Source organism: Malania oleifera, chromosome 3 (assembly GCF_029873635.1).
Source record: "Malania oleifera isolate guangnan ecotype guangnan chromosome 3, ASM2987363v1, whole genome shotgun sequence".
Lineage (NCBI taxonomy): Eukaryota > Viridiplantae > Streptophyta > Magnoliopsida > Santalales > Ximeniaceae > Malania > Malania oleifera.
Genome location: NC_080419.1, coordinates 28,251,453 through 28,273,023, shown reverse-complemented (window position 1 = coordinate 28,273,023; position 21,571 = coordinate 28,251,453).

Here is a 21,571-nt window from a genome sequence, read left to right as displayed (position 1 = left end):
TTTCGTATATTTAACATACCATCATTTTCAACAATATTTTTTCAAATATAAATCATATATAAATATATTTATTTCCCTGAAATCAAATGCTATAATATTATACATACTTTTCATAAAAATACTAGCTTAATTTATCCCCTTACCTGAGTCCTGAAAAGCCCCTAAAAGAAATACTCCAACACCCTCAGGGTTCCCTACTCAACACCCTGGAAACAACTTTCCCTAGAACTAAAGTTCAGTATTTCTACGCGTATTATACTTTCTACAACTGTCAAATAACCAAATACTGAGTAGAAAGTCTTACCCTGGATTTGGGATGGTTTCCAACTCAGCCCCACCGACGATTCGCTCCGATAGACTTGCAGAGAACTTTCCCAGGAGCATCGTGGTGCCTCCAAATCATCGAACTAGCGAGAGTCTAGCCCGAGATCGTAGAGAGAAGGTAGGAGGGCCGTAGAGGAGAGAGAAGGAGGAATATTTGTGCAAGTTTTCAGCCAAAAATGAATTTTAAGCCTATTTATACTGTGGCTTTCGTCGACGAGCCATGTCATCTCGTTGACAAGGTCATGAATGTAACACCCTGACCCTAAAGGGTCTGGGATATTAACTTTTTACTACTAATTTACAGCGGAAGTAAAATAAACTCAGTTTTTATTACACCGGAGCGCTAATTATCCATATTACAATCATTTATTTCAAAAGAAGAAAAATTACATAAGTATAAATATCTGGCATCATACTAATATTTCTAAACAATCTTTATTTTTCTACCCCCACCCACATGCTTGCTAAGCCTGATTTCCAACATACTCTTCAGAATTATCTGAAATAAAAATATGATTGGAGTGAGACGACGCTCAGTAAGTAAATAAGATTATTATTAGTGTGTGGCCAAAATGAGCTTTTTAAAAATTTCGTAAAACTATATTTAATATTATAACTTCAAAACTGTCTCTAGAATAAATATAAATTTAAAAATTTCTGCATAAAACTTTTACCATCAACTATAACAGTAAAAATTTTATAATCATATAATATAACTGTTAAATTAAACTTTTTAACTTTAAAACTGTATCAATATTTAATGATAAATATACATATACTTTTCCTTATACGTTTTCTTTATATCGTTATTTAAGCACTAGAATGATCCTTTTCATGTAAACTTACACTTTTCCTTCAAATCATTAGTAACTTTATACATGTAATTAACTATGTATAAACATATATTATAAAAACCACCCTTAGGCCTGTTTGCCGTAAGTCATGTTTACCTCCATGACTGGGTTGTGCGGTCCGAAAACTGGACTTAGCTGGCTGGCCGACCAAACTAAATCAACGTACGTAAACTTTAAGTGAGATTTTCCTTATTAAGTCCTGGTCCGGAACTAGGTGTGCACTCAGGAGAAATCCACTAACATAAATAACCACTCTACAAACAGTGTGGGTGCACTCTGATCCATATAAACTTTAAATTGCAGTACCGAACATCTGTAACTTTGAACTTTCGTTGCCATAAGGGGTTTTAAAATCATCTTATTATAATTTATGCAATTCAAAATAATATCGTAAAAATCTCATCTTTACTCATATTTTCATAAAAAATGCAACGTAAAAATAAACTCATGCCACACAATTTTTGTGTTAAAAATATATATAATTTTATTTTTAAATAGAAAGAAATGCTGAAAATTTACCCGAGGGGATTAAAACATTTCTTAACCTAAAAATTGATGCAAGTATATTAAAGATAGAACTAGTATAATTAAATATGCGTAAAAAATAAATTCATGAAAATTTTGTGCAACTAATTAACATAATTGAAATTTACTTATAAAATAAACTCGGGTATAAATTTTAAACAAAAAAAAAACTAACATAATCAAAATTTACTTACCTTCTTCCTTACGAACACTATAACTATCCCAAAGAAATGAGATCGGAAAGAGTGAGTGATTGAAAACTTATTCAAAAATTCTCTCTCCACCACAAATTCTTTCACTCACTAATCCTTCTCTTCCTTGGAAAATTGTTGTGAAAAACGAAGGTTGAGAGCTCCCTATTTATAGGAAAATTTTGTGGAAGAAATGAAATTTATAAAAGTGTGGGGAGATTGGTGAAATTATAATTTTTTAAAAATTAAAGAATGAGCAAGGGATGGGCAAGGTATGGGTTGAGTATTGGATGGGGATGGAGGCCATGTGGGAGTGCTTGCCACCATTCCCATTAAATAAATATTTAATTAATCACTTACCTAATTAATTAGTTAATTAATTATTTTATTATTTTATTATTTTTCTTAATCATTATTATCATTATTATTATCATTGTTTTTACTTTTAAACTATTTTTAGTATTTATTTATTTTATTATTTATTTTTGAATAAGAATTAAATTTGAATTTGAAAACTCATGTGGGCCCCACATGGTCTTGTGGGCCCCACACAACTTCGAGACCCGAATGGATCCTACGTAACTCGAATAACTCTTATATGATTTTATGCATCCTATATAGCTTTGAGACTCGTGTAAACCTCCATACGGTTTCGGGACTCATGTGGGCACCACACAGTCTTGTGGGCCCCGCATATGATACTTATATTATCATTATTTTATCATATATTTCTAGAAATTATGTTAGTCAAAATATTATTTTATGTACTTATTTACGTATATAAACAATGTCTACCCTGTATTATCCTATGAAATTCCATTTTGACTAGGCCGACCTCCAGGGAGCGACTGAGCCACAATGGTCTCTAAGCACTCGCTTAGATAAGGTCTTTCTTAGGCATCAAACATGGAATCAAGGATCCTAACAGAGAAACACTTTCTTTTTTAATACTAACTATTATTATTATTATTCATTTTTTTTTCTTAGGTTATTACAATGAAGAAGACTCGTCGACGAAATCTCTCCTCGTCAACGAAATTCAGAATCCCTCAAACCCTTGCTCGGTATTTTCTCGTCGACAAATTCTGTCCTCATCGACGAGCTCCTCTTATACCCTCGTCGAAAAATCCCCTGTATTCATCGACGAGGCTTGGAGAATTTCTCGGGGTTATCCCATCCAAAATGCAACGTCGTCGACGAACGCGAAGCATTCATCGACGAAGTCGGCTGCCTCCTTCTATTCCTGTTTTCATTTCCCTTTTCTTTTATTATTTAAATACCATCATTCTTTGGGTCGTTACATTCTCCCCTCCTTATAAATTTCGTCCTCAAAATTTACTGTTCACATAACTCATCATCCCTTAACAAGAAAAAGGGTCTACTTATTTTATTACTTACCTTCACTTATGACCGAGGAATACCATGGTTACATTCTGAGTCCGAGAGATTACATATACAAAAGGAAAATTCTCCCAAAACTAAAATGCTACACTAATTAAACCATTACATGTACCTGCAAAAGAAATATTACCTAACTACTTAAGTTTCTTGAAATAGTTGTGGGTACTTTTTCTTCATCTGCTCCTCGAATTCCCAAGAAGCCTCTTCTACCACATGATTCCTCCACAAAACCTTTACCTGAGGAATCTTCTTGTTACGTAACTCCTACACTTTCCTATCCAGAATCTGTACTGGCACCTCCTCATAAACCAGTGAATCATTGAGTTCTAATTCACCATAATTAATGATATGAAAAGGATCTAGGACGTATATCCTTAACATAGCAATATGGAATACGTCATTGATCCTGGACAACACAGGTGGCAAAGCTAGCCTGTAGGCTACCAGTCCCACTTTCTCTAGAATCTCAAATGGACCGATAAACCTAGGACTAAGTTTACCCTTCTTTCCAAATTGCGTAACCCCTTTCAACGGAGCTATCTTCAAAAACACATGATTATCCACATCAAATTCCAGATTCCTGCGACAATTATCAGCATAACTTTTCTGCCGGCTCTCAACTGCACTGATCTTATTTCTGATAAGCCAAACCTTATCCCACGCTTGCTGAACAAGCTCTAACCCCACTACTCGCAGCTTACCCACTTCATCCCAAAATAAAGGAGAGCGACATCTCCTACCGTATAAAGCCTCAAACGGTGTCATGCCAATACTATTATGATAACTATTATTATACGCAAATTCCACTAGCGGCCTGAACTGAGTCCAACTACCCCAAAAATCCAATACACACCCTTGAAGCATATCCTCTAATGTTTGTATCATCCTCTCAATCTGCCCATCTAACTGATGATGGAATGTCGTGCTAAACGATAACTGAGACCCTAGAGTTTCCTGCGAGCTCCTCCAAAAACGTGACATAAAATGCGGGTCTCGATCTGATACAATCAATACTGGCACCCCATGAAAACGAACTATCTCCTGAATGTAAATCTTCGCCAAATGGTTAAGGGAGTAGCTAATCTTGATAGGTAAAAAGTGAGCGGTCTTAGTCGAACTGTCAACAATCACCCAAATGGCATTCTGGACATGCAAACGTCGTCAGCAATCCTGACACGAAATCCATAGATATATGATCCCACTTCCACTCTGGGATAAATAACGGTTGCAACTGCCCTGCCGGCCTCTGGTGCTCAGCCTTTACCTACTGGCACGTCAGACACTGGGTTACATACTCGGGGATCTCTCTCTTCATACCATTCCACCAGTACGACTCTTGCAGATCTCTGTACATCTTCGTATTACCTGGATGAACTGTATACAAAGATCTATGAGCCTCCTCTAAAATAGTCTTTCTGATCTTAGTATCGGCAGGAACGCATAATCTGGAACGGAACCGCAAAGCCCCGTCATCTGTGTAGACACCCCATTTTTACCCAAGCCCAATATTATTATCATTATTTTTAATATTATTATTATTTTGCTATTATTATTATTATTTTTACTATTATTATTATTATTATTATTATTATTATTAGTGTTTTTATTATCTTTATTTTATTATGTTATTATTATTTTTTTTTATTGTTATTATTTTGATTTTATTATTATTTTTATTTTTATTATTATTGTTATTAAATATTTTTAAAATAGTATTACTTTATTATCTTGCCATTGTCATTATTATTATATTACTATTATTATTATTTAATTATCTTTGTTATTTTATTTTAAAATTTCATTTATTATTATTTTATTACCATTTTACTATTATCATATTTACTATTATTATTATTATTTATTTTATTTTCATTATTATTATTATTATTATTGTATATATTGTTACCATAAAAGTATGAAAAGAATAAAAATGAAAAAGGAAAAGAAAAGAAGGATTTTTTTTAGGGTTGAAAATTTTATAAAAAGAGGGGGCGCATAGCACACACGGGGGGCAGAGCACAAAGAAAAAAAAAAAAATTCTGTTTGGCCTCTCTCTGGTTCACGGCAGCAGAGGCAATTCCAACCGCTGCTCTTCAACTTCTTCATCGTCTTCTTCTTCTTCTTGCTCCAACCAGCCACCATCCCTCAAGGCCACCTGCTCGTCCATCCTCTCATCCCATGCAGTTCTCCCTCACGCCAGCCACCATACCATCTCTTCTCCAGCCCCTCCTGTGCTTCTCTGCACAGCCACAGGAACCCGAGACGCCCCACACCAGCAGCAACGGCCAACACTGCCGAGACTCCCCCCTGCGGCAACCATCCCTACCATTCTCCCGCACCAGTCACATAGAGCACCCGCAGCAGCTCCATCTTCTCCGGCTGCTAGCCACTGCTGCAACTCCGGCGACCACGAACAGCCCCTCCAGCCCACACCGCTGCAACACTTCGGCCACCGGCCAGTCCTCCTCGTCGCCGTCACCGCCTGGCACCTCCAGATTTCCGGCCATCATCCTCTCAATCCCGGCTGTACCCCCCCTCTGTGAGTCCCCTGCCTCCCTCTGTTTTTTTTTTTTGCTGCACACTGTCTATATACATACACACACACAAATATATAAATATATATGCATAGGTATACTGGTATCATGTGGATTTCAGTACATAAAGTTAGTTTTTTTTTTTTTTTTGTGATTATTGGGAGGTATGTTAATTGTTATTATATATATATATATATTTAGATTTATATGATTTATCATTATTCTATTGTTCCATGGTTTTGGGTTGTTATTTTATATATATGCAGTGGCTTGATTTAATATTTTCATTATTTTATACTGATATGTAATAGCCTATGTGTTTTCTTTATTTATTAGGTATATATTTTATCATCCGATATATGTGTGGTTATTGTCTTATGGTATTAATTTTTGTAGGTTTATTGTGTATTTATTATCTATGTGCTTTTGCATGTAGTATATTTAGGGGTTTTTATTTATGTCTAAATTTATTGTACATATTAAATAATATTATTATTGTTGGATTATTATTATTTTTTAATACCCTATTACATGTCCATACTTGTTGTTGTACTTATTTATTTAGCATCGATATTTAATAATTAATATTCATGTTTGTATCTTTTGTAGTATTTATGATTATATTTGTAGAATTTTCTTGTTAAACTTTTACTGGTATAGGATTTTTAATATTTGTTAAGTTGATATCCACGTTTGTATTTTGGCTATGTGTATCATTTAATAATTATTGTTGTCATTGCAAAATTGTTATGGTTAAAATATGTCTTAATATTTAATTTTAAACTTTTGTTGTATCCATTGTAAATGTTAAATAATGTATTATCAAGGTAGGATTTTTACATGTTTAGTAGTAAGGTAATATTACATATTTAGTAAATTAGGATCTTAAGCTTGGTGTTTTATTGATATTATATGTGAATTAATAATTTTAGTTATATGTATAGCACATATTAGCACATTGGTAAATATTACATATTTAGCATTTTTGTATATTTTTTTTAATATTATATATTTAGTGATTTAGGGTTTAATGGATATTATATGTTTAGTAAATTAGCATTTTAATCACATGTTTAGCATCAATTTTTTTTTTTTTAGTATATTAATATAGTTAGTATTAATTATTAGTATCCTAGTATTTTTAGTATCAGCTATTTTTAGTGCATAAATATGTTTAGTATTAATCATTATTAGAATCTGACTATATTTAGTATTAAGAAGAAGAAGATGATGAAGAAGTTGAAGAAGAAGAAGACGATGAAGAAGTTGAAGAGCAGCGGTTGAAATTGCCGCTGCTGCCGTGAACTAGAGAGAGGCCAAACAGAATTTTCTTTTTTTTTTCTTTGTGCTCTGCCCCCCGTGTGTGCTATGCGCCCCCTCTTTTTATAAAATTTTCAACCCTAAAAAAAATCCTTCTTTTCTTTTCCTTTTTCATTTTTATTCTCTTCATACTTTTATCTTAACAATATATACAATAATAATGATAATAATAATGAAAATAAAATAAATAATAATAATAATAATAGTAAATATGATATTAGTAAAATGGTAATAAAATAATAATAAATGAAATTTTAAAATAAAATAACAAAGATAATTAAATAATAATAATAGTAATATAATAATAATAACAATGGCAAGATAATAAAGTAATACTATTTTAAAAATATTTAATAACAATAATAATAAAAATAATAATAATAATAAAATCAAAATAATAACAATAAAAAATAATAATAATAATAATAATAACATAATAAAATAAAGATAATAAAAACACTAATAATAATAATAATAATAATAGTAATAAAAATAATAATAGCAAAATAATAATAATATTAAAAATAATGATAATAATACTGGGCCTGGGTAAAAATGGGGTGTCTACAGTCTGTAATACTGAATTCCTTCCCCTGACCACTTTGTACTCTGTTTATAACCTCTGCTAACTCTGGGTCTTCTTTCTGAGCAGCTTTAATTCTTTCTTACAGAGTAGGCTACACCACTAAATTGGCAATGTGAGCCTGAGAACCACTTTCAACTAATTCGATGCCGAGTCTCTCCACATCCATCATGATCAGATATTGAATCTCCATAGTCGCCAACAGTTACAATCAAAATACTTAATTAGCTCCAACCACCTTCTCTGCCTCATATTTAGTTTCTTTTGAGTGAAAAAGTACTTCAAACTTTTATGGTCGGAGAAGATCTCACACCGCTCGCCATACAAATAATGCTTCCAAATCTTCAGTGCGTGTACAACTGCAGCCAATTCAAGATCATGAGTAAGGTAGTTCTTCTCATATTCTTTCAACTGTCTGGACACGTATGCTACCACCCTACCATGCTGCATCAATACACATCCAAGTCCCTTAAAGGACGCACCACTATAAATAGTATAACCCTCACCCCCTGACGGGATGATTAGTACTAGTGTTGTGACTAACCTCTACTTCAATTCCTAAAAACTCTGCTCGCAGCTGTCATCCCATTCAAATCTGGCATTCTTCCTAGTTCGTTGTGTCAATGGCTCTGACAAAGCTGAGAATCCCTCAACAAAACGACGGTAATACCCAGCTAGCCCCAAGAAACTCTTGATATCTTGGACATTCCTCAGTCTAGCCCAATTCACTACGGCCTTAACCTTACAAGGATCCACAGAAATACCGTCTCCAGACACAACATGCCCCAAGAACACGACCTTCTCAAGCCAGAATTCACATTTACTGAACTTGGCGTACAACTTCTTTTCCCGAAGCGTCTGCAGAACTTGCCTCAAGCGCATCTCATGCTCCTCATAGCTCTTTGAATAAACCAGTACATCGTCAATAAAAACAACAACGAACTGGTCTAGATATTGTTGGAAGATTCTGTTCATCACGTCCATAAATACTGCAAAAGCATTTGTCAAACCAAATGGCATAACAAGAAACTCGTAATGCCCGTACCTGGTCCTAAAGGCCATCTTTGAGATGTCTTCTGCTTTCACTTTCACTTGATGATAGCTGGATCTGAGGTTAATCTTTGAATACACCTATGTACCCTAGAGCTGGTCAAACAAATCGTCAATACAAGGTAGAGGATATTTGTTCTTGATTGTCACTTTATTAATTTCCCTATAATTTATACACATCCTCATGGACCCGTCCTTCTTCTTCACAAATAAAACTAGAGCTCCCCACAGAGATACACTGGGTCGTATGAAGCCCTTATCAAGTAGATCTTGCAACTGATTCTTTAATTATGATAATTCCGCTGGCGCCATCCGATAAGGTACTTTGGAAATCGACATTGTACCTGGAAGTAGATCAATAGGAAAATCTACCCCACAATCAGGGGGCAAGCCTGGTAACTCATCTGGGAAAACATATATAAATTCCTTTACTACAAGCGTGCTAGCAAGTTTCAATTCATTCTCTGACATCTCCTTCACAACTGCCACAAACCCCTAACAACCACTCAGCAGTAGTCTCCTGGCCTGGATAGCTGAAACTAGCTGAGGCGGAAATTGCACCTGTGATCCTACAAATCTGAATTTCGCTTTCCCCAGAGGTTTGAATATTACTTCCCGTGCTCAGAAATCTATGCTGGAAAAATTAGCTGCTAACCAATCTATGCCAAATATAACATCAAACCCGTGCATGTCCACCACTATCAAATCAGCAGACAAAGTCTTCCCTTGGATATCAACTAGACAACCCCAAAGTATTTTACTACATCTTACTACCGATCGAGTCGGTGTAGACAATAATAATTCAGTATTCAACAATTGTGTTTCTACCCCACATAGTTTAACACACCCCGAAGACACGAACGAGTGTGTAGCTCTTAAATCAAACAATGCAATAATTTTAAAAGAAAGCATAATAACCATACCTGTGACCACGTCACCTGCCATCTCAACCTCACCCGGCGTCAGAGTAAATACCCTGGCTGGAGTCGTGTTCCTCTGCTGGCCCCCACGTGGCACCTGATAACCTCCCTAGTATGGTCTGGCAGCTGGAACTACATATGGTGGTGTATGGCAATCTCGCACCATGCACCTCGGTTTACCGAAGCAGTAGCAGACAACTCCACCAGCTCGACACCCTCCCCAGTGTCTCCTACTACAAGTCTGACATATTGGAGGACCCTGCCCTGCCTGGACGTCGCGTCCTCCCGTCTCCTGCCTCTTCCCTCTGCCATGATTACCTCTCATCCACTGATTCTTTCTAGGACCTTGCTGGTAGCCCATAGATGCACATCTCTTCCTCTGTCCCTACTTCTCTGCTTCGATACGCTCACCAATCTCTGCCAAGGCCTCCTTGTCGACTAATTCAACAAAGTCCTAGATCTGTAGCACCACCACCTACTTAAATATACTCCACTTCAAGCCTCTCTTAAACTACCTCACCTTCTTCACTTCATTAGGGATAATGTACGGGGAAAAACGAGAAAGCTCGATGAAACGTGCTGCATACTGCTGGACGGATAGCTGTCCCTGCTTCAGACTCAGGAACTCTTCTACTTTAGCCTCCCTAACAGTAGCTAGAAAATATCTATCAAAGAACAATTCTTTAAATCGATCCCATGTCATGGCTATCGAGGTCACCCTCTGTTGCTTCAGCAGTCTCACCGCAGTCCACCACCTCTCGGCCTCTCCTGTCAGTTTATAGGTGGCGAAAAGGACCCTCTGTTCCTCAGTACACTGTAATACAGCCAATACTTTCTCGGTCTCCTGCATCCAGTTCTCAGCGGCTGTGGGATCAACTCCACCTGAGAATTCCAAAGGATTCATCTTCGTAAACTTCTCTATGGTGCACCCATGGCCTGCAGATGGACCAACCAGCTCCCTCGAGCTCCTAGCGATCTCAGTCATAACCTGCTGAGCCACGCTATGTAATACCGCATCAGAGTCAGTCCCGCCTGCACTTGAGGGCCCTACCTGATTACTGCCGCTCGCATGGGCACTACCTCCTCCTAGATCCATCCTGAAACGACAAGCACAACTCAGTAAACCTATCCTTATAATTCACCTGCTAAACTTAGCCCTCTATCCCAACACTTTTAGCATATTTCTAACCCCAGTCCTACATTCTAGGAACACAACCTAGCAATAGCTTACTATGGTTTTCCTGAAATCGCCACCCCAGGAAAAACACAGAAACTACCACGGAAGTCTTGCCTCTAGATTTTCAAACAAAACCTCAAATCATTTCCTATACTCTAGTATTGTTTCCGCTGCATTGTAAAGTCTACTGAACCTAGCAACCTAGACTCTGATACCAAACTATGACGACCTGCTAATTTTCACATTTTTTTTTTCCATAACATAATAAAACCAATATCACAAAACTCAGCAGATCATATTCCACCTGGACCTGTGGGTACTAGGGATGCATCAGAACATATAACAGAAGCCTAAGCAGCAGGAAACATACAATCATATACATCTCATTATACCATATGTCACAATACCAGAGTTACCATAACCATTGTATTTATATACACACAGTACACAACCCAAAAGATATATTAGGGTCATCCCACAAAATATATCCGACCCTATCAAAACACTTACCCTTCTAGAAGGGCAGATCAATCGTACTAGATCAACGGGGCTTTACCCGCTTTCCTATCAGGGGCTCCTAAAATGTTTATAAAATTCGGAGTGAGACACCTCTCAGTAAGGGAAATAAACTAACACTAGTGTGTGGCAACATGAGCATTTTTGTGATATACATACAATCATAAACATAACCAGTAAAACTGTATATACATCATTTCTAGGAAAACATGTATAATCAATATGGCAGAACATAATGGTTTCCATAGCATAATTCATCTCATATACATAATAATACAAAAACAATCCTAATAGGTTAGCTGGCTGTTGTCATGTATTACCCCCACATGATTGGATTGTGTGGCCCAAAGGTGGGACCTGACAATGGTTGGCCGACCACTGCCAAATCAAAAGTACAGTCTGTAAGTCAGATAGGTCTGCTAGACCTGATCTGTACATCAGGGGCGCTCACACACTTTTTAAAAACCACATCGACCATCTAATCTCACACCACTCCGTACAGCAGCTTTAACACAAATATCATGATCATGATGACCATGGACATATAGCAACGGTACTGCGCAAGTGCTAGCCTAAACCAAACCGACCAGGTTCTGATATCATATAACATATATTGAAATTGTGATACATAGATATTCCATATCATTTATTATCAAATCAATCATATCATATCATTTTGTATATATACGTATATCATGAAAATCATCGACCCATGCGCCGATATTTCACATTTTACCATAGCTCGGCCTGTACGTCGTCAAATCATATCCATAGCACAGCTCATATGCTAGAAAATCATTTTCCATAGCTCGGCACATACGCCGACAAATTGTACACATAGCTCGGTCAGTACGCTGGCAAACATATATAAAAATATCGGCCCGTACGCTGATTTTTCATTATAAAAAATCTGTATCATTAACACATTCCCAATAAACAGTATTTCATAACAATTTCTACTCATGCCATACTAAACAGGTTTTTCGTATATTTAACATACCATCATTTTCAACAATATTTTCCCAAATATAAATCATATATAAATATATTTATTTCCCTAAAATCAAATGTTATAATATTATATATACTTTTCATAAAATACTAGCTTAGTTTATCCCCTTACCTGAGTCCTGAAAAGCCCTTAAAAGAAATACTCCAGCACCCGCAGGGTTCCCTACTCAACACCTTGGAAACAACATTCCTCATAACTAAATTTCAGTATTTCTACGCGTATTACACTTTCTACAACTGTCAAATAACCAAATACTGAGTAGAAAGCCTTACCCTGGATTTGGGATGGTTTCCAACTCAGCCCCACAGACGATTCGCTCCGATAGACTTGCAGAGAACTTTCCCAAGAGCATCGTGGTGGCTCCAGATCATTGAACCAGCAAGAGTCTAGCCCAAGATCCTAGAGAGACGGTAGGAGGGGCGTAGAGGAGAGAGAAGGAGGAATATTTGCGCAGGTTTTCAGCCAAAAATGAAATTTAGGCCTATTTATACTGTGGCCTTCGTCGACGAGCCACGTCATCTCATCGATAAGGTCATGAAGAAGACTCGTCGACAAAATTCAGAATCCCTCAAACCCTTGCTCGGTATTTTCTCGTCAATGAATTCTGTCCTCGTCAACGAGCTCCTCTTATACCCTCGTCGAAGAATCCCCTGTGTTCGTCGAAGTCGGCTGCCTCCTTCTGTTCCTGTTTCCATTTCCCTTTTCTTTTATTATTTAAATATCATCATTCTTCGGGTCGTTACAACTTAGACATCTTACAATGTATCCAAACAAGAGCATATATCATCAAAACAAATCATAGCATGCTTTCTTTTTTCTTTTTTTTTTTCTTTTTTTGAAAAATATTTAAAACCTTAGTAATTCTCATGAAGAAAAACAAGGTATTTCCATTTAATAATCTTGGAGCACATGTTATTTCATCCCATAAACAATAGCCAATATTTCAAAAAGAAATAAACCAATCAAATAAGGGGATATACAATTAAAGCATCAAATTGGTTTTATAAATTGAACTCATCAATATTGACATGATTCTTAAAAAAGTTCCAGCAAAATAATTTAAACAAATTAAAACACAAAAACTAGAATTTTCTCATTTTAAGCTCTATCCACAAAATAAGTGTTTTTAATTCAGCATAATTTAACTTGGTTGACACTTATTTCAATTCACCTAGGTTTGGTTAAATCTACCTAAATCCTATTTCCTAATCCTAGGTCCTAAGGAAGCAAGTGTTCAAAAATCACGTGTTTCCTTTGGGTGCCAATTCTTCCTTTGGGTGCCGATGGATTTTTCTTCACTACCCATTCTAACTTCTTTTGTTTGCCTTTATTTCCTCGATATGGGCAAAAATATCTTATGTGGCCCTTTCTTTCACAATATAAACAAATTTTTTTTTCATGTGAGGGTCTTGACTTATTTCCATTATTTTTTTTTGTTGAGGCATGATCATGTGGTTTGCAGGAGGATTTCAAAATTTTCTTGTAAACACTATTTCTTTTAACTCCAAAAAACCTTTTGGAGTTTTCTTTTCCTCTTGTGACTTTACCAAGATTTTCATTTTTCTTTCTTAAGAGAGTATTTTCTTTCAAGACATTTGCAATTTGATTTCTCAAAACTCTTACTTCCCTTTGAAGAATTTCATGGTCTTCTTGAGCTTTTTCCATAAGCTCCTCATTTTCCTTTTTTAAAAAGCAATTTTCTTATTTCAAGATAGAACAAAGACAAAGTTCCTTGCCATTGGATTTTGACAATTTTCCTTCCAAATTTTCTGTATTTTCTTTCAAAGTTTCATGCTCTCTTTGAGAATCTAAAATAAACTCTTCATTTTTCCTTTTAAGGGATTCATTTTCTTCTTTCAAAGAGGATTACTGTTGCTTAGACATAGCGAGCTCTTTCTCAACATTTGTGTTCCTCTTTTTAACTAAAATTAATTCATCAAACAATTTAATATAACTATTTACAATTTCATCATATGAAGGTGCATAATCCTCCTCATCTAAAGTTACTTCATCTTCTTGTTTGTTAGTCATTAAGCATGAATGTGCTTCTTTCTCATTTTTGCTTATTTCTTCTTTCCTAAAGTGTTGTTTTTCTTCAAGGAATTTCCTAAAGTCTCTTATGAGTGATTGCATATCATCCTTACTATCCTCATCGTTTTCTAGCATTTCTTTAGATTTTGGACTCAATGATTCAAAAGTAATACATTTATCCTTTCTAGGCTTTTTAGGATCCGAAGACAAGTTTTTCTTAATTTCATAGGTCATAAGTGACCCAATCAACTCATCAAGTGTGACTTGTGTTAGATCCTTTGCTTCCTCAATGGCGGTTGATTTAGCATGTCATTACTTGGGTAAAGATCGTAGAAATTTTTGAACATTATCCTCCATAAAATAAGTTCTACCGAGTGCTTTTAATTCATTTATGATGTGTGTGAACCGAGTGAATATAGATGTGATAGATTCTCCCTCATCCATTTTAAACATTTCATACTCATTAACTAGCATGTAAATTTTGGACTTTTTAACTTGAGATGTACCTTCATAAGTGATTTCAAGCTTATCCCAAATTTCTTTACCAGTATCACAACTACAAACACGATTGTATTCATTGTCACTTAAAGCATAGTAAAGAAATTTTTTGGTTTGAAAGTTAAGCTCAACTAACCTTATTTTGGTGTCCGACAACTCCACAAGTTGTTGTGGTTCACCTTGGGCATTTTTGAATTCATAATTTCCCTTTGAGATGGCACGCCACATTTTTGAGATTGTGTGCTTGGATGAAGAAGGTCATTCAATTTTTCCAAGTTGGGTAGTTTGAATCGTTGAACAATGGCGGTCTAGTCATGGATTGTCCTTGGGAAGAGGTGCTCACTAAATACTCCATTTGATCTTTTACGCTATCGATTTTACTTCGATAAATTCTAGTGCCTCACTTTGATACCACTTGTTTAACGGTCCTACCCCGAGAGTATATTGTAAAGACCCAAAAAAATAATAACAAAGAAAATGATAAAGGAAAAGGGAAAAGAAAAGAAAGAGAAAGAAAAGTAGAAAAGAAATTTAAAAAGGGACATCAGGAGGGACTCATCGACGAACCCATTATCTTCGTCAACGAACGTCCTTCTTGGTCTCATCGACATGTACACGTGTCACGTCGACAAGGAGATACCGAGAGCAGGAATTTCAGACCATTAAGCATTCGTCGACGAACCTATTATCTTTGTCAACGAACTCCTTCATGTGGTTTGTTGATGAGTACACTTGTCTCGTCAACAAGGCCACATGGACAGCTGATTATATATAAGCTTAAAATCATTTTTCAGCAGAAAAAATTTCTCTCATTCACTCTCTCTCTCTAGGTTTAAGCCCAACCCCCTTCTCTCTTCGATTTGGCTCTGTTTTAACCCGTTTTGACGATTAGGAACCACCACAATGATCTAAGGGTGATTCTCTATAAGTTAACCAGAGCATATTATTGATTTGGGGTACTTGGGGTACCACTCTAAAATCAGGGTAAGGAAGCTATTTTTGAGTTTTGCTAATTATTTAAGGAATATAGGTTAAGGAATTGTAAATAGAGAATGTTTTTGGGGTTAATGTGACTAGATTAGGGTTATATACAGGGGTTTTGCACGTACGCCACAGGCGCAGATTAGGATCCCTGCGGGCGTTTCCTCAAGGAATGAGGTAAGAGTAATAAACAGTTGATTGTTTGATGTTTCATTGATTAAATGGAGTATGTGGGTCTGGGAAAATGTGAATGTAATATTATTCTGGGGGATACATGATTTTAGAGCTTTTGAGTTCCGAACGCCGCGGGCATGAGTATAGTGTTTTTGCAAGCCTCTCAATAATCAGGTAAGGGGAAAAAGTTAAGCAAGTTAATTTTAGGAATTTTATCAATTAAAGTATAACATGTGTTTATGGGATTTAAATTTTACATCTGCTATATGTTCGTGAAAATTTAGAAATTTTGGGATATAGGAAAGTTTTACAAATGATATATATTATTTTTATATAGCAGGAAAATACATTTTTTCCCGTATAGATTATAGTATAAGAGTTTCATTTAAATTGTGTGGCATGAGAAATAGTAGATATAGTACAGAGATTTAATACAAAAATTTTTATAGCTTTTACATAACCATGATTTACAGTTATTACAGAACCATGATTTATAGTTATTACAGAACCATGATATACAATTATTATAGAGTTATGATTTACAGTTATTATAAAAAATCATGGTTATTTCAGTTTATACAGAATCATGGTATAACAGTAATATACAAACATAGTATTGTATAGTATTAGATCCCTGATGGACCATAACATATTACAGAGCACGGTTTTGTAGCTAATACATTATAGATAGTGCAACCACACATCTCATATAAAGTGTGGAATGATAATCGATTGTGCATAGAGGAGAGACAAGGAGCTCCCTGGCAGTCAGGACCAGGTTGAGGGGGTCAATCGTACTACATAGGTTTATAGTTTGACTTAACCTGATAGGCCAGCCAGAATTAAGTCCAGCCCACGAGCCACACAACCCAAGCTTACGAGATTAATTCATGTATACAATTATCCATCCAAGGATGCTTTGACAGTTATATAAATAAATGTATGTAGTTTTACAAAGAACAGGAACTATCTATTACAGTTAAAAGTATGTTCAATAGAAAGTTTATTTTAAAAGGCATAGGTATGAGTTATGATATGTTTTACATTGAAATGTTATCACAGTTATAGTTGAATTAATAATTATGTTATTCAAGTAAAACTCATTTGCCACACACTGGTTGTAATTTATTCCATCTTACTAAGAGGTGTCTCACCCTAGAATTCCAAACTTTTTAGGTGATCCAGATAGGCATGCGGAGCAAGCTCTGAGATAGAGGGGGACTTTAGTACTGCCCTCGCTGAAGGGTAAGGGTTGTATTAGGAGATGTATTTTGATCAGTAGTCCTTAGAAGTTTTCGTGGATTTTCTGGGAGATGTATATGTATGTCTTGGGAAATACTATAACTCTGGTATTGTAAATAAGGTTAATGTATTTTTATGTTTTCCGCTGCATAGGTGGTATGTTTTGTGAATAGGTATCCTCGGTACCACTTGAGGTCCAAGACATTATAGTGGATATTATTATAGGAAACAAGTTTGTATATATAAACAGAAAAAAAAAATTGGTAATAATTTTGGGGTCGTTACAAATATAGTCCAGAGGGGGGTGAATGGACTCTTTTTGCGGAATATGTATTTTTCTACAAAACAAAACTCTTGGAAAGATTGCAAGCAATTATATCACAATATAAATATAAATCATATACAAGATATAAAGTAAAGATTGTAAAGGGGAGAAAGAACAACACCAGTATTTTTATGTGATTCGGCACTAAGCCTACGTCCACACCTTAGCAACAAGCCAAGGATTCCACAATCCACTATGATCTCCTTCACAGGCGGAGAAGTCTTCTAAGTAGGGAGCAAATCCCTACCCTCGGGAACAAATCCCTACAGTGCTCACCAAGAGCCACAAGGATCACCAAGATGCCTTACAAGTTTGGCTCACGAAGAACCCTCACCAAGTTAGTTGACAAAGAACCTTTACAACGAAGATGATATACAAAGAAATACTCCTCAAAATGAGCTGATATGAAATATAATCAAATCCTCACTCTTATCTCTCAAGAAATGATTCACACAAGATCAATGAGTAAGAGAGGATTGAGCACTTTGTGATTAAATAACTAAAATGCAAGTGCAAAGTGTTAGGTTTCGAATTCAAAGATATTTTTAACAAATATGATCAACAATAATCAAAAACCTACTTAAACAAGTCTGTTGAGTTTGGTACAATCCCAAGAGGGGGGTTGAATTGGAGATTTAAAAATTTCCTCCTATGTTCAACTAATCTAGGTCTTGATTGCACGTTATCATTTGATTGAGTAAGCTTGTGAAAAATATTTTGCAAATCAAAAACCACAAGCTTGATGAGTCTTGCAACAAAGATGCAAAGACTCACTAGTTACAAGGGTTTTCCTACACAAAGATTTATTGATTAAATCGGGGGAAAAAACCCTAACTAACAACAACAATCAATCTATAACAAGGAGAGTTTTATCAATTTGAATCACTCAATAACACTCTTAGGAAGTTAGATTTCTTAAAGGAATAACAAGCAAAGAGTGTTTGGGCTTTTGTATGAAAAATATGTTCTTTGAAAATTAAGAGGATTTTTTGCTAATTGAATATCCTAATCACCCTTAATTTTTGCAAATAAGCCCATATATATATATATATATATATATATATATATATATATATATATAGAAAAGGGCAAAAATATAACTATTTAGGACACACAAGGAATTATTAAAAAGTTTTAAATGAGTTTAGAAATTAACCCTGTTTTACCCTAATTAACTATGGTAAAAATTTGGTCAATCCGAGAGTTTTGGTTAACCGAGTCATAGGTTCAGTCGCCCAAACAAACACAACAAGAAAAGTGAATTTTGAACTTTGGGTGCCCAAATATGGGTTCGATTTTATGACCAAGGCGATTTTCCATTCTGTATGAGGTTTAGTTGCCTAGACTCAAGTTTGGTCTGCCGAACTTTAACATTCGGTCGCCTAGGGCTATTTTGAACGTGAAGTTCGGGCACCCAAGTTGTTGACCTGATAGGTCAAACCCAATTTTCATCTTCTTCATTCTAGGATGTAAATTTAATTATGAACTGTACACCTATGGCTTGTAATAATTTGCATCATGCATAATAGGTAAGTATGCTCAGAAATATCATAGATTGACCATAGGGACCGAATGACCTTAGGGCACCCTTCGATCGACCGACGCCAGGTTTTTAGGGTGTACTTGAAAAGACCTTAGGTCCCAAGACATAAGTACACAAAGTCTCGAACATCACTTATTATATCAGGGGAATCAACTCAGGCTAAAAATGAACTTAATAGAAAATGTTGAGAGGGTTCGGGCGACCGAACCTTAGCTGTGTAAAATGGCTTGGGCGACCGAACAAGTCAAAATATTGACTCTTTGTTCGGGCACCCCGAAGCTAATTTGAGAGTATCTTCCTCGGGCACCCGAACTTGTGTCAGAGCACTTTTCAACTACTCAAACAACTGAATGACCATGTTCAAATTGGGCTCGGGTGACTGAATTGGTTAGTTCGGTTAATCAAACTTGGAACCGGGCACCCGAATTTATGAAAAAATGTTACTGACTTTTGTTCAGCCGATCGACCGTTTCTTTAGGCACCCGAACAATTAAAAATTGGATTTTTAAGTGAGTCTATTCGAGCACGCAAATCTCGCTAGTTAAAATATATTTTATTAATTTTAAAATGAGGTAAATTAGGTTAATTTTTTTAATAGCTTTTAAAACAAATTTAATTATTCCCATTGGATCCCCAACGGTCAAAATTTTCTCCTTGTCTAAAAATACATGTTCACTTATCATAATTAGCAAGGATTAACAAATTGATTAGTACCAAAATTCTCTCAAAATCAAAAATCTTATTTTATCCTATACTACTCCCATATACTCAAAAGCTTGATTTTTCTTGATTATCCAAGAGTTGTGAGTATATTTAGAGTGCTTGTGCTTCATTCTCTATTTGCTTAAATACTCTCATTTGCTTGATTGTTGATTGATTTTAACATTGAGAGTAAAGCTTAAGTTCTCCTACTGATTTTATTTAATAGATCTTGTGTAGGAAAACTTAGAAGTTTGTGGTTCTTGCATTGTCATTGTAAGTTACGTTAGCCTTTATTTTTGTGTGCAAAAATCATTTTCAAAGCTTGCATTCAAACTCATTGCACGTAGTATATTGAAAACTTCTTGTTGAGTTTGTTTGATTCAACTTGCTAGCATATTTGAAACTTTGATATGATATTGTGTTATTTGAATATTGTGTTTCAAATCTTGCTTAGATATACGCTCTTGATCTAGATTGATTATTATACTTGATTGAGTATTTAGCACACATTAGAGCACTGAGCATATTTACATATCATTTGTACTTGCAATATTGATTGAGTTGTACTGGTGCATACATCTGCTTGTGTAGAAGCGTATTTCCGTGTATAAATTTTATACACATTGGTTGTATTCCAGGCATAGGCCTGAAGAGGGAGACTAACCCTATTGAATAGTCCCAGATTTGCTTAGACTCGATTAGGAAAGTTAGGTGCACCATCCTGTTAAGGTGTGTTGGTTGAGGTCAGCCCCTTGAATTGACCTAGTTGTATAGGTGCCGCTCTATCCATTTAAGTGAGCATTATAGTGGTAATCCTTGTACTGGTGTGGCCAAGGAGAGGACGTAGGCAATTTGACCGAACCTCGATAACATATCGCGTGTATTGTTTACTTTTCCACACTTTACTTTTATTGCACATAAATTTTTATTTATTGATCGCATAGACTAACCCTAGGTTATATGATACTGCTGTTAAACCAATTGACCTAGGAGATAAATTTTTAAATACCCAGTTCACCCCCCCCCCCTCTTGGGGTTGCACCAAAACTAACACAAGTTGGTGGAAAAAGTAAGGGTACGAGTTTGGTTGACCGAGGCCGGTGAAGTCCTTTTTTGGTTCGATCGCCCGAAGTCAGGTCAACTATTTGACCAGTCCACGGTTCAGTCGACCGAGGCAATTTAACTTTGCAGGTTCGGTTTCTCGAAGTCCTTATGAATTTAGCCTAAGGTCCATTACTTGATTTTAATTTTACCCCAGATGACATGTAAACTATAGTGGGGTCTTGTGCACTAGGTGTAGGAACCTAAGGTCTATCTAAGGCCACCTGAGCATACAATCATGTCATGCATGATGCAGATTATTACAGACCATATTGAATTACAATCCAGACCAGAATGAAGAATATATAAAAAATACAAATACAAATAATACACAATATTCTTCAATCTTCTGTAAGATCACCATATGTCATCATGATATAGCATTCTTTTCAATTCAATGTGTAGAGTGAACCTACATGCAAACTCAAGGCAAACATCAGTATCAATATAAATGTATTTGTCATTATCAAAACGGGATATGACCAATTAGGTCAACAAAGTCTAAGAACTTGTATTTATAGGCAAAAATGGGCTACTAGCTTTTGAGGGGTTTTATTAAAAAACTAT